The sequence below is a fragment of the Rhincodon typus genome, chromosome 8, assembly GCF_021869965.1.
Source record: "Rhincodon typus isolate 14 chromosome 8, sRhiTyp1.1, whole genome shotgun sequence".
Taxonomy (NCBI): domain Eukaryota; kingdom Metazoa; phylum Chordata; class Chondrichthyes; order Orectolobiformes; family Rhincodontidae; genus Rhincodon; species Rhincodon typus.
The window spans coordinates 92,987,122-93,001,030 of record NC_063339.1 but is presented as its reverse complement, the minus strand read 5'-3'; the positions used below and the strand labels follow the sequence as shown (position 1 = coordinate 93,001,030).

Sequence of the window (13,909 nt, the reverse complement as noted above, 5' to 3'; positions counted from 1 at the left end):
GGACCGCTTTGCAGAACACCGACGCTCGGTTCGCAATAAACAACTGCACCTCCCAGTCGCGAACCATTTCAACTCCCCCTCCCATTCCTCAGACGACATGTCCATCCTGGGCCTCCTACAGTGCCACAACGATGCCACCCGAAGGTTGCAGGAACAGCAACTCATATTCCGCTTGGGAACCCTGCAGTCCAATGGTATCAACGTGGATTTCACAAGCTTCAAAATCTCCCCTCCCCCGACCGCATCCCAAAACCAGTCCAGCTCGTCCCCGCCTCCCTAACCTGTTCTTCCTCCCACCGATTCCCTCCTCCCACCTCAAGCCGCACCCCCATCTCCTACCGACTAACCTCATCCCGCCCCTTTGGCCTGTCCGTCCTCCCTGGACTGACTTATCCCCTCCCTAACTCCCCACCTACACTCACCTTTACTGGCTCCATCCCCGCCTCTTCGACCTGTTTGTTTCCTCTCCACCTATCCTCTCCTCTATAACCTCTTCTATCCGCCTCCCACTCTCTCCCTATTTATTTCAGAAACCCCTTCCCCTCCCCCTTTTCTGATGAAGGGTCTAGGCCCGAAACGTCAGCCTTTCTGCTCCTATGATGCTGTTTGGCCTGCTGTGTTCATCCAGCCCTGCACCTTGTTGTCTTGCACTCAATGATGTCGGTCAGTTCCAGCAAATTCCGTTTTTGTTCGTGAAGTTGTTGGAAAAGCTCAGCATGTCTGGCAGCATGTGTGAAAAAAAAATCAGAGTTCACGATTCAAGTCCAGTGATGCTTCCGCAGAACTTGATACAAGCCTTGTTAACTCCGGGAGAGGCTTATTTGTCAGCTTCAATGCAGACGCTTGAGGCAAGACAAGGGAAGTTCGTTCAATTGGCAGTCGTGGGAAAAGTGGTGACAGACATCCGGCAAAATAATTTTGAATAGTTTCTTTCGATTTGAAACAATAACTCTGCTTTTCTCCCAGATTATGCCAGGTCAGCTTAGTTTGTACAGAAATTCTTTTTCCTGTTATTTTCGTAAGTTTGTGAGGAGCAGTGAGCCCTGATCCGTTTGCTGCACTGGGCAAAGTTGTGATCATGAGTCCGATAAGTAATTGCTTACACTGTCGCTTTTGAAAGCGACATTGTGCAGTGGAGGTTTGCTGTTTTGTGGCGGTACATTGGCAAATTGTGTGAAAATGCAGGATCTCAGCTGCGGGGTGAATCAGATAAAATGAAACTGCTCCGATCGCAATCTGCGGCGCAGCAGCGAAAATACCCAGGAACAGACCTCACTTGCGTGCCGATGGCGAAGGGCAAAAGCAGAGACTGCACCACAAGCCCCCGACGAGAGCACAAAGCGGCACATAACAACGCCGACTCGACGCACTTGGTCAGTATGGGGACCGAACCCATGACCTTAGCGTTATTCGCACCACGCTCTAACCAGCTGAGCTAACTGACCACCGTGATGCTGCCCCCCTTTGAATAACCTCGTCTCTTTACCCATGACGATCATGGCATTGGCTGCCTCCATATTTCTGACTTTACCATTGATCAGTTCATAGTCAATGGTAGAATCGCACATATTCAAGATAACCGTTTGACCTGCAATCCAAATTGCCTGCAAAGACCCGAAACAAGCAATTTCAGGCACAAAGCCACTAGCCCGCTTTATGCATGTCGTATTGATCGTTATGCTGAGAAGCACCTCAGATTCTGCAGACGCACGCTATGTTTCTTCAAGCTCGCTCACAGACATTTTGACTCGTGTTGAGATTCTGCTGAGGTACTTGTCACGAAGCTCATGCCAAATAGATTTCAACTGAAACTGGTGAGCCAGATTGTTTCGGCTCCCGAACGGTAAAATTTCTTTGTCATTAAAAACCGAAAGAACTGCGATGCAGAGACAGTAGGAACTGCAGATGCTGGAGAATCTGAGTTAACAAACTGTAGAGCTGGATGAACACAGCAGGCCAAGCAGCATCAGAGGAGCAGGAAGGCTGACGTTTCGGGTCTAGACCCTTCTTCAGAAATGGACTGCGATGCTGTCATTCACGGACAAAAAGAACAAGTTGCTGGAAAATCGCATCAGTTCTGGCAGTATGTGTTGAGGAAAAATAAAATCGGATTTAACGTTTCAAGTCCAGTGACGCTTTCGCAGAATGTGATACAAGCCTTGTCAACTCCGGAAGAGGCTTATTTGTTACCTTCAATGCAGACGCTTGAGGCCTGACCAGGGAAGTTACTTCCACTGACAGTCGTGGGAAAACTGGTAATAGACATCCGGCAAAATAATTTTGAATAGTTGCTTTCAATTCGAAACACTAACTCTGCTTCTCTTCCAGATTATGCCAGGTCTGCTTAGTTTCTACAGCATTTTACATCATCATTAAACGGACCAAATTAGAAGAGACACACAAACTCATAAACAACACCCTCACCGGAATACAATTCACCAGAGAGGATGAGAAGAACAAACAACTCCCATTCCTGGATGTCATGATAGAGTGCAAGACAAATGGGGAACTGCAAACGAAAGTACACCGTAAAGCCACACACACAGACCAGGTATTGAACTTCAATAGTAACCATCCCAGCACACACAAACGAAGCTGCGTGCGAAAGCTATTTAAAAGGGCAACAACACACTGCAGCAACATGGAACTACGCCAAGAGGAGGAGGAATACCTCTTCCAAGTGTTCAAGGATAATGGATATCCAAAGAACTGGGTCAGGAGATGCCTACAGGAACAGCATCAGAAAGATTCTACACGTCCCGACACACTCATCACACTACCCTACATCAGGAACACGTCAGAACTCACCACAAGTCTTCTACGACAGCTGGGCATCAGAGTGGCACACAAGCCCACGTCAACTCTACGACAAGTGCTCATCCGAACTAAAGACCCACTCCCCACCATGGACAGGACCAATGTCATCTGCAAGATCCCCTGCAGAGACTGCCAGAAACATTACATCGGAGTGCACTGCATGAGCTGAACACAAATAAAGAAATTACTCGGTGACAAGATCTGTTGAATCAAGTTCTGTGAAGAATTGAAGTCGATGGAATGAAAAGCCCCAGGAGAGCGGGGATGCAAAATTGTCTGTGAGGAGTTGTTTCCCAGACTCGAGGAGGGTGCACAGTGCTGTTCCCAGGCGTCAGTCTTGGGACCACCTCTCTTCTGGACAGATATTAATGATCCGCACTTTTGTACAAGAGTGGACAATTCCAAAATCCCAAATTACACAATCCTCACTAATGTATTCAATACAGAAACCTACAGAATTTTTTTTTTCAATAAATCTTCCACGGTCTGATCTGACGCTGAAACATTCCAGCTGTGAGAGGGGCACAGTGAAGTTGATGAGTTGATCTTCAGTGCTGTTGATTCACATTGTCCTCATCATGTTATTATTTAATACTCTTCGCTGGAAACATCACTGAAAATGTGAACAAGCCTCGCCATTCTGTACAGTCATGGCTGATCGCACATTTCAATGACTTTTTCCCAGCCGTCCACATAACCCTGTGTACCATTGGGAATCAGAAATTTATCGATTTCCACCATCAAAAATTCGAAAATAACTTGTCAACTGTGGAAGGGAAAGTTGGTGTTGCGAACCAGTTGAGCTTCTCCACGAACTTGCAGTTTTGTCGGGTGAGCAACAGATTCTGGCCTGATTGTCTTTCAAACGGTATTATTCCCAGAAAGCTTGCCCTGACAATCTGACAAATTTCATCTGGTCAGAAACAGGGTCTGGGCAACAGACAGTGACGATGAATTGGCTCCTGAAAACCATCATTGACTCGTCTCAAACCTTAATCAAAACTCGACTCTGGTGGAACTCGAACCCACAACCTTTGAATAGCACTGATCCATACATACATAGAAGTCCAACGCTCTCTCCATTGCGCTACAGAGCCTCTCCGATAGAGCGCTTAAAGTACAGAAAGTTGGTTTTTGCGCATTATCTTTGTGTCTTTCATCAGGCATCTGTTTTCCATCAGGCCTTGGAAGCAAGGGTCACCAGACCCAAAACCTTAAGTCTGCGTTTTCTTCACAGATGCTGCCACATCTGTTGAGTTTTCCCAGCAACTTCTGCTTTTGTATCTGTTTATCGTCGTCCCACTTTCCATTACCAGGCTCCTATCCTTGTGTGATCTGGCACGTCAACTGATCATCTAAACACTTCTCAAATGTTCCGATCATTCTTAGCTTAACTTTACGCTCAGACAGTGAATTCCAGATACCCAGAACTCTCTGGGGGAGAACACATCTTCCTAAAATCTCCTCTAACACTTTTGTGCCTTGTTTTTAATCTACATCAATGGTTACTCATCCTTTTCAATAAGATAAACTTTATTCCAATCTCCCGTTTCTATCTCCTTCATATTTTTGCACACGTTAATCAGTTTCTCCACTAAGCTTTCTCTGCTCTCAGAAAAACAAAACAGCTCTAGCCTCGCTCATCTATCTTCATAGAGGAAGTGGTCGAGCCCAGACAATATCCTGGTCTTTTCTTTAAAGTCATTAACAGGATGAGGGCATTGCTGGCCAGGCCCATCCCAGTTGCCCAGTGATCTGCATTCACCCGTAGGCCAGACTAGGTAAGAACGGCAGAGTCCTTCCCTAAAAGGCATCAGTGAACCAGATCAGTTGTTTCCTGATAATCGATCCATGGTTGTCATCAGATGTTTTCGTAAAGTAGATTCAAATTCCACTATCTGCTTCGGCAGTATTCTAGCCCGGGTGCCGAGAATATTATCTCGGCCTCTGGATTAACAGTCGAGCCATAATACCACTGGACCATCACCTCCCCTGTGAAGGATCGGCTCTGGACACCCTCTAGTACAATTACACCCTTGCTGCAGTCTCGCGATCAAAATGGAACAAAGTTCTTCGAATAAAAGCAGAAATTTCAGAACAAATTTAGCACGACTGGCATCATCTGTGGATATGATTGCTTGTCACTTGTACCAGAGTACAGTGAAAAGCTTAGTTTACGAGCAGGACAAGCAGATGATAGTAAGCAAGGATGTACAGATCAGTGGTTGTAAACAGACTTAGACAGAGGCATAAACGTCAAGTTGCACAGGGCGTGCAGTTGGCGAAATCACCGTTTGCAAGATTAGCATTATTTGCTGTCCTGGGTCTGTGGCTCAGGCATCGTCAGTACTCAGGTCTGGATGGCCGGAGCATTCTTAAACCCGTCAGATTTAAAACAACATTACGACTAATTTTTACAGATTTAGATTTAAGTTTAAAAATGTAGAATGGTAATAACAAATGTTAGAGTTAGATCTGCTATAGGAATGTTGCAAAGCGTCAGACGGTGTCAGTTCCATCGTGAAAACAGAGTCCAGCAACTCGTCTTCAGAACTGATAGTGCCAAGGAAAAGCTGGCATATAAGACGTGTTCCCCTAAACAATATGGCCTGTGTGTATATGTCTGAATATGAATATCTTTGTGGAATTCAACACTTTTTATTTCAAGTACATCTTATCTTTAAATTCCTTCCTTAGACATGGATGGTGCTTCATTTCCTTCAAGTCTTTCTGACTGTAATGTAGCGTTTTCGAGTATTCTGAAATATCTCCTTAAATGTCTGCCATTACAAGTCTACTGACCCACTCTTAAACCTAATTTTCCACTTGATTTCAGCAGGTCCTAACTTCGTACTGTTACCATTTTCCTCACTTTGGTTTAGAGCGCTCATCTTAGAACCAACCTTCCCTTCCTCAAAGTAAATATAAAACTCAGTCACACTGTGCGAACTTCTACCTAGGGGTGGCTTCACTATGAGATCATCAATGAATCCTGTGCCATTGCATATTACCAGATATCCTACTGTCTCGTTGCTTCTGGAAAGTAATGTTCTAATGAATTGCCCCAACAACACCTCATCAACTCACCAATCGAATTACATTCGTCAATCTGGCTTGGCCAATTTATACCATCATTAGAATCGCCAAAGATTGTTGCTCTACCGTGACTTAAAGGGAAAGGACTGCTTTAAATGGGGCAGTAGTGGAATGACATGGTTCCAAAATTGAACAGTTGGGCAGCGGCACACACTTTGGTTCAGTAATTGACAACCAATGCTAGGTAGAAGCGGGGATTAAACTCATTATTTCCAGTTCATAAGACCAGCGCCTTTCCACAAGCCAACACATCCTTGCAGTGCCCAGGTGTAGCTAAACTACTGCATTCTATCAGTTTGGTACACACGAGTCACCATTGTTTGAAATATTTGGAACGGTGCGTTCAGACAAAGTTGAATGTCATTGTACACGATACAGTACAAGCTACTATGCACAGGAAAACGACACTGAGAATTACAGCTTTTAGGTCAACCTTTGCTTGAATCAGATTATAAAAGCTCAACAGGAAAGTCTTACTGCAATTGCCTTGGGTGTAATGAACGCCCAAATGCAGTTCGTTGCAGTAATGATCTCCCTAAACTGGAGAAGGCAATACTTGCCTTCGAGGCCACGTCAAGAATGCCCATTCGATTCACCCCAGGGACGAGATGACTGTGTTCCAGGAGCATACGACTAATTTCAGTTAGTGCTCCATAGAGTTTAGAATAATGAGTTGAGGGAAATGTCTTAATTAATAAATTAATAATTAGGTAGAATTCAAGACAGGGAAGCACAATGTGATGTACAAAGGGGACGCGAATATAGAGAGATGATACACAATAAGTCGGGTATTTTTTTTTGAAAATTTTAGATCTCAGATCCACGATTGCCTCTGGTGAAGGTATTCACTGTCCTTCCCAATCAGCACTGGAAGTAAATGTAGCCCCACAGTGAGGTACTTCTGTAACATCTGTAGTTCAGTCTTGCTTGGAGCATTGTGTGAAAACCTTATCGGATTAGAAAAGACGCAGATGGGGTCTACTGGAATATAAAGTCATTAGAACGAACACATACGGGTTTTATCGGGATAGTGGAAAGGTTGCAGGGTTATATTCACGGGAAGTTGGGAAAGTCGGAAATGTTGTAACTGACACAGGGAAAATTGGGAAGTGAACTAATGGAGATTTGCCAGAAGACTCGAGGTTCAGAGTTTCTAAACAAGTGGAAAATTCCCTCTTTCGAGTGAATCAAAGTCAGAGAGGAAAGACATTCACAAGTGTCGGTAAATAATAAAGGAAATATTGGAGCAGAATTTCTTCCCCTCAGAGCATTATTTAAATCCGCAACAATATTCCAGAAACAAAGGTAGTCGGTGATTCCAGAACGTTTTGAAAGACATATGAGCAAACATATAAGGAGTTAATTTAACAAGGGGGGAGAGTCTGTGGCCGGGCCTGGGTGGGAGAGATGGTGGGATGGCAAGTTTGGTGGGTAGGGGTTGTGGGGAATCAATTTGACTTTGAATGACTTCAGATGTGAAGAAATTTCGTGAACGGCTGACTAAAGTTACTTCGAAAAAGGCTCGTGGTTTTAGAAGATGTGACATTATTTGATCAGAAGCATTATAAATTGTGAAACAACTGAGCAGGATTTTAAAAATAGCATAAAGGAAATTTAGGTGTAAATAAATTTCATGAACACGTGCGGTAGTGTAGCATCGACGATAAAAATTCTTACGGCTTTGAAACGTGCGCCGAATGATTGTCCGTGAAGCATTATAAAGGGAACAGAGCTTTTTTTTAATTGGAAAAGAAAGTTATACGCTAATAACCAGGAAGTGAACCGTCACTCGGAGATGCCATTCCTGAATGTATCTTGTGCCTTGAAGATTTGACCACATTTGAAATGATTTTGCGTCCATTTCATACTTATTGATCTCCGCCGAAGAACTCCTCCAACTAGACTCTTTTTTTGTATTTTCAAGCCTCTGTTCTTCTCAGCAGCACTTTAATTCAATGAATTCCGACAAAAGTTGAATGCAATGAGAAACGGTGCAATGAGATAAATCTAATTCCTTTTTTTATTATTGTCATGGTTTCTGCCAGTTTGCAGCAAATTGAATAACATGAAACAAGCTAAACAACTTTTCTTTTCCTCGGGGGTAACACTATGCAGGTTAAGCCACGTGAGAAAGGTGATCGAGCTGAAACATCAAATCCGCAGATGTTCCTGCACGTGTTGAATACGTGCCGGATATTTGTTGATAATTGAGATATTTCACGCCGAAGAAATCGTTTCCCAATCCACAGAAACTGACATTTTCGAATAAAGTCGAATTTGCTCAACATGACCCTTATTCTTAGCGCACTGTCCCCATGTCATTAAGAGCTAATTCACGTGAAGCTCGAGCTCGTAACGGGTATTTCACAGGCCTCTACACTGTCATATAATTATCACACGCTGACCGATTCCGCCACTGGACCCACGTTTTCCACATTACATTCATACTGTAGAATGTAGATAATGAATTTTCCACGACGGGAATACTTGCCAAATAACGGATGGAGATGTGAGAAGCTCAGAGTGGAGGGAAACTTTGCAATTCGGTTTCCCAGAGGCTGTGGGAGAGTCAGTAAGTGAGTCTGTTCAAGACCGAGATTTCAAAATATCACACGTTTAGGGGATAGTGCAGGGAAATATTGAAAATGCATATTTCAAAAAGCAATGTAGATTAACATCGGTTTTTTCACCAGTTTCCTCACACAAGGAAGTAACCACTGCTGCAGAAGACCATATAATCCCAGTTCCCAGGCCCAGAACCAGAGAAACGCAGTGGCGCAGCCGCGAAGATACAACCGGAAATGGGGATGGCAATGAGCGCGCGGAGCGACTCTGCGGCTCCAGTGACGCAATCGGTGAGCGCGCGCTCCTTCTCTGACGGTACAGAGGCGCGTGAAATGCCGAGGCTGTGAGCTCCAACCTCACCCAAAGCAGCTTTTATTGACATGGAACAGGGATTACTGGGGCATCAGGCTGTCTGAAAGGGTACTCAGCAATTTTAATTTGAAGCAAAATAGTTTTCGGCAGCGCAGATGTTTGCGGACTGGGGGAGGATGTGTCCGTGAAAATGTCTCAATTATAAAGAAAAATGCTGCAAACATAGAAATGGAGGTAATGTTTTCGCTCTCTGAACTTTCTCATATGGTTGGCTCTGCACTGGGTTAAATTGCAGGAAGGGCTTTTTCGCTCGTTTCATTTTATTCAATTTCCTGCAAACACGCACAGGTCGTTAGAGTAATCTAAACTTCCGAAAAGTAACAGGAATATACAATGTTGTGATTAGGCTCGAGTTTTCCTCATGTTGTGGAGGAAAAGCAGGAAAGTGGAGTTGAGATTTATTCGAACTGTTATGATCTCATTGAATGGCTGAGCGGACTGGATAGGGTGAGTAGCAGCTCTCTGAGGACAAATGTGTTTTCTTTGCCAGTGAAACTCGCTGCATCACAAAGTCGGGGCCATTAAACTGAAGCTGTGACAGTGATTATCTTTACTGGCTGTTTACGTTATGAATGTTACTGTTGCTACTCGTGTCCGTGTTAAAACTATAACTGTAGTGTGGAAGGGCAATGCGCGCTGAGTGCCAGTGGCACAATGGATATCGTGCCTGAGTCCTATTCAGGAGATTGTATGTTTGACTCCCACCTTGCTCGACCACAATGGTTGAAATTTATTTCACCTCCCGACTAATCTTTCTCACTGCTCTGAAGTTGAGATGACGTTTGAATTTCTGCAGGAACGAGAACCCTTTCTGTCTCCTATCGGTGAATGTTACGCATGTCCCAGCCTCATCAGAGAAAGGGAAGTTGAAATTGGCCCACAAGCTTCTCATGAGTAGCTTTTAGTTTCCCAAACCCACCGACCCAGTCATTGCAGCTATTGGGAATGGCAAGGAAACAAAACAAATCGCCCAGTCTCAGCTTCAAGAATCGTTAGAATCTCTTTGGGAAGTGGAATCAGAGGATGAATGAAGAGTGAACTGTCGGACTAAACAGAGACAGTCCAGGCACCATTCCCATCTTTAAGAGGCTGGGACACTGACTTTCATGTTCTCGGGGACATTAACTGATCCGAGATATTGAAAGGATTCCCGTCAGAACTGCTTTACCTCTGCTATTGTTCCTGTCAGGAACAATCAATCCTGATTCCGTGACCGGAAATCATACCCAGGCCGCCGAGGTGAAAGTGCCAAATCCTAACCACGAGACCACCAGGAATGACGGCAGAAGCACGTGCATTGTTTCTTAATAACGTAGCTTTTGAATTTTTTCTTTTCCAAAATGATCGAATCATCGAGGTTTTATCGGCCTATCAATCCCAGTTTCCAGCACTTGGCCTGTAGCCTTGTATGCTCTGACGTTTCAAGGGTTCATCTCAATAATATTTTCCCCGTGACGTTTTAATCTCAAAAGTTACAATAAATGGAACTGAAGTTTGAGATGGTAAAACTGTGTTCATGTCCCCCTCGGGGAACTGAACCTCATTTTCACCCACAAATGGAAGCGATCAGACACATTCCGCCGAAAGTGACAGAAGCCTCAGGACAGGCCAACCCCACAAAAGCAAGGATTTCACCCATCTGGCTTATATTGTTCAATTTCAGATTTCAAAATCAGACTCTGTTTACATAAAAGAAAAGAATCATTCCGCCGCTTCCCTGTCCGTATTACTCCACCATTGTTTCCTCGTCACTCTGTACTTTTACTGCTCCGGCTCATTCTTCTTGCCAAACTGGAACATTCCTCGCATCAGCTACTTCTGAAAGATCTTTCTCAAATACCTGGGCAGACAAACTGGAATGTGGTATTTCAAACGCATTTCTGGCTGGTGGAGGAAGTGACATGGTGGCGTTAACACTGTTGCATCAGAAATAATTTCAAACTACATTTAAAGAGCTCCTTTGAATGTTGGATGCAGCAGGTGGTGAAAATTCTCGCAGGCCCAAGAAAGAAACGAACTCATGGCCACTCAGTGAATCAGCAAACTGCAGACCCAACACTGCAAGCGTGGGTGTCCTCTGAGAGAGGGTCTCATGCATCAGAAACTGCAATGTAATAGATGACTTGGATAGCCTGTGCATAATAGACCAAGCAATGTAAAAAGTAGGGTCGATGGGCCCGCTGTGTTTCTGCGGTGTAGTGTTTATTACATTCGCCTCACAGCGCTGCTCCCTCATTTTCTGAACAAGGTGTGTTTTTCCCACTTTTCGTTAAATGTGAACTGAGTTCGATTTTATATTGCTGTTCTCATTACAAAATCCTGCCGCTTCTAATTTGGAGACACGGGTTTGGTTACAAAGGTTCTAGAGACAGGGAGAATCTGCTGCAGCCCTTGTCAAATTGAACAAAAGCTTTTTCGCCCCTTTCACACGAGAAGGAGCGTTCATGAGGAATGCGTTGCTTTAAATTGTATTCCAGGGATGGGCTTGGAACCTTAATTTCTTGACCCAAAGCAACTGAAGTGATGTATCTGCATGGTCTCGAGCGAGCATCTTTTCAATTTGCATCCTGATGCTTATCAGTTGACCCACAGAAACGAACGTCAACAAACTGTGCAAAATCCCCGAATGTGGAAGTGCCGGTGTTGGACTGGAGCGGTCAAAGTCAGAAATCACACGACACCTGGTGATAGCCCAACAAGTTTATTTGGAAACACAAGCTTTCGGAGCCTCACTTCTTCATCAGGTGTGAGTGAAAGAGGTGTCAGACACAGAATTTATAACTAAAAGATCAAAGGGCCACACCACTCTCTGATTGGAAAGTACGGTGTTATAGCCTGCAACGTGTCCCTGTCCCAATCCCACTCCGAGTGGAGCTGAGGTGAATCATTGATGGTGCTGTTTAAATTCAATCTCATCATACAGTTCTAGTGGGTGAAATGCAGGTACGTGGTCGGTATAATTGTTAGATCTGAAACCGCTGAGGCAGTGTTCCTGGGTTGTCTCAAGCCACAGTTCTTTCAGCCATTGACCAATTGACACACAGAAACTGGCGCCAAGTTGGCATGCAAAGTCCCCAAGCGGAGATCTGAGGAGGCGCTGTACAGCTGGAGCTCTCACTGTTTTCAGCACCTGTTGCCCATTTTACCGCTTTCATCACCAAAACTGCCAGAAACCGAGGAACTGCAAACACCGAGAAGAAAAGTAAACATTACAAAATGGACGTGACCCAGTTTCAACCGGGGATACATCACAAGCAATTTTGGTAATGAGGTGATTCGAACCCACGACTCAATAGAGACTGGAGCTTAAAAAGCCAGCACCTTAGACCACTCCACCATGTTACCACGTAAGCTCACTATGCCAAAATCGTCATGACTAGTGTTCACAGTGAATTAGAATATTAATTAATATGAAGAAACCTCTTTATTTAATTCTTCCCTTGCATGTGGGTACTTCAGCATTTATTACAACTTCCCAGTTGCCGTTGAGAAGATAGTGGGGAGCGGTTTGTTGCAATTGGATCAATCTGACCAACTGGACCGATACTGACTGAAGGAGCTGTTCAGTCAACATTTCAATCATCCTCCACTTGATACCGACAGAGAGGCACTCAGATATATCCACTGAGAGCGATAAAGGTCCGAGGAGTGACAATAACCCAGAATCCAAGGGTCTCTCTAACATGGTGAATGATTGAATCATTTTGGGACAGCAACATTCATGAACGTTTCGAATTGAAGCGAGTTGTAATTGTTAAAACAGGACTGTTGTGTGGGTCCATTCAAACGGCAGGCAGAAGAATCTGACCAATTAGCACCCACAATGAGCCTTCGAGCTCCAGCTCTTTGTTCAGTTCCCATGTGCTGTTTTCCAACATTTCATGTCCCTCGCTTTTCCTCCTCTTTCACTCCAAAGCCTCCCTTCCGTGTTGTTCCTCGATCTATTGTCTGACTGGGATCTCCAGCTCTGATGTGAAAGTTGAACTCTCACTCCACTGATTCCGCCAGAACTACTGTGACCATTTAGTTTTCAAACACTTTGCAAGTCACCTTGCTTCAGAAAATATGCTCAAAACAAATAAGGCATTATTCCCCGACCAGGGACGTATTGTAGTGGAAACGAAGACACAGAAGCATCAGGCACATAGTTCTGAATTCTTGCAGGTTACTAAATCATGGGAGTTTCCACATCATGTCATATCAGTCACTTTAACCCAAGACACAACCAATGATTTACATGATGGAAGTAATGTATCATTGTCAACTATGTGGATGACAGAAAAATAAGTAAGAAGCTAAATAATGAGTTAGAAGTCAATAGTCCAACAGGTGTATTTGAAATCAGAAGCATTCGGATTGCTGCTTCTTCGTCAGGTGACGGAATTCAACTTTAATGTAGTCTGTATTTCAAATAGAATGGACAATTAATGTACAGAGGGATTGTTATACTATTGCAAAGTACAGCCAAAGTACAGTGATCAGCTTTAGAAACAACATCTGAAGGAAGATACATTGGCAGTGGGTCAGTGCAGTGAAGGTTCACCGCGTTCTCTGGTGTGTAGGGGAATTTTTGTGTGAGGAGAGATTGAGCAGGTTGGGCCTGCATTGGACTTTAAAAGAATGAGTGATGACGCATTGGAACAGTTAATATTCGGAGGGGGCTTGACAAGGTAAATGTGGGGAGGATGTTTCCTCTGTGTGGAAGAGTTTAGGTCCAGAAGGCATCATCTCAGTCTGAGGAGTCACCCACTTAGGACAGAGACGAGGAGGATTCATTTTCTCTCAGGGGCAATGAATCTGTGGAATTCTTTACTACATAGGGCTGTCAGGCTGGGTCGATAAGTATGATCAAAGCTCAAATATACATTTTTAATTATTAAGGATATCAAGGATTAATTGGATAAGGCATGGAAGTGGTGTCTCCGGATTAACAGATTATCCATGATGTCGTTGAATGGGGGAGTGGATAGAATGGCCCATATGATTTATTGTGGCTCCTGCATCTTATTCAATGCATCAAGCTTATCCGTTCTCATGATTTTTTTTTTTCTGGTTGTCA

At 44.1% G+C, this 13,909-nt stretch overlaps 1 non-coding gene across 1 annotated transcript; it reads right to left on the bottom strand.

Moving 5' to 3' along the window:
- Nucleotides 1-1,371: 1,371 nt before the first annotated feature.
- trnai-aau lies at nucleotides 1,372-1,445 on the bottom strand. The gene has a single exon. It is a non-coding gene; the product is annotated as a tRNA-Ile (tRNA).
- Nucleotides 1,446-13,909: the final 12,464 nt, after the last annotated feature.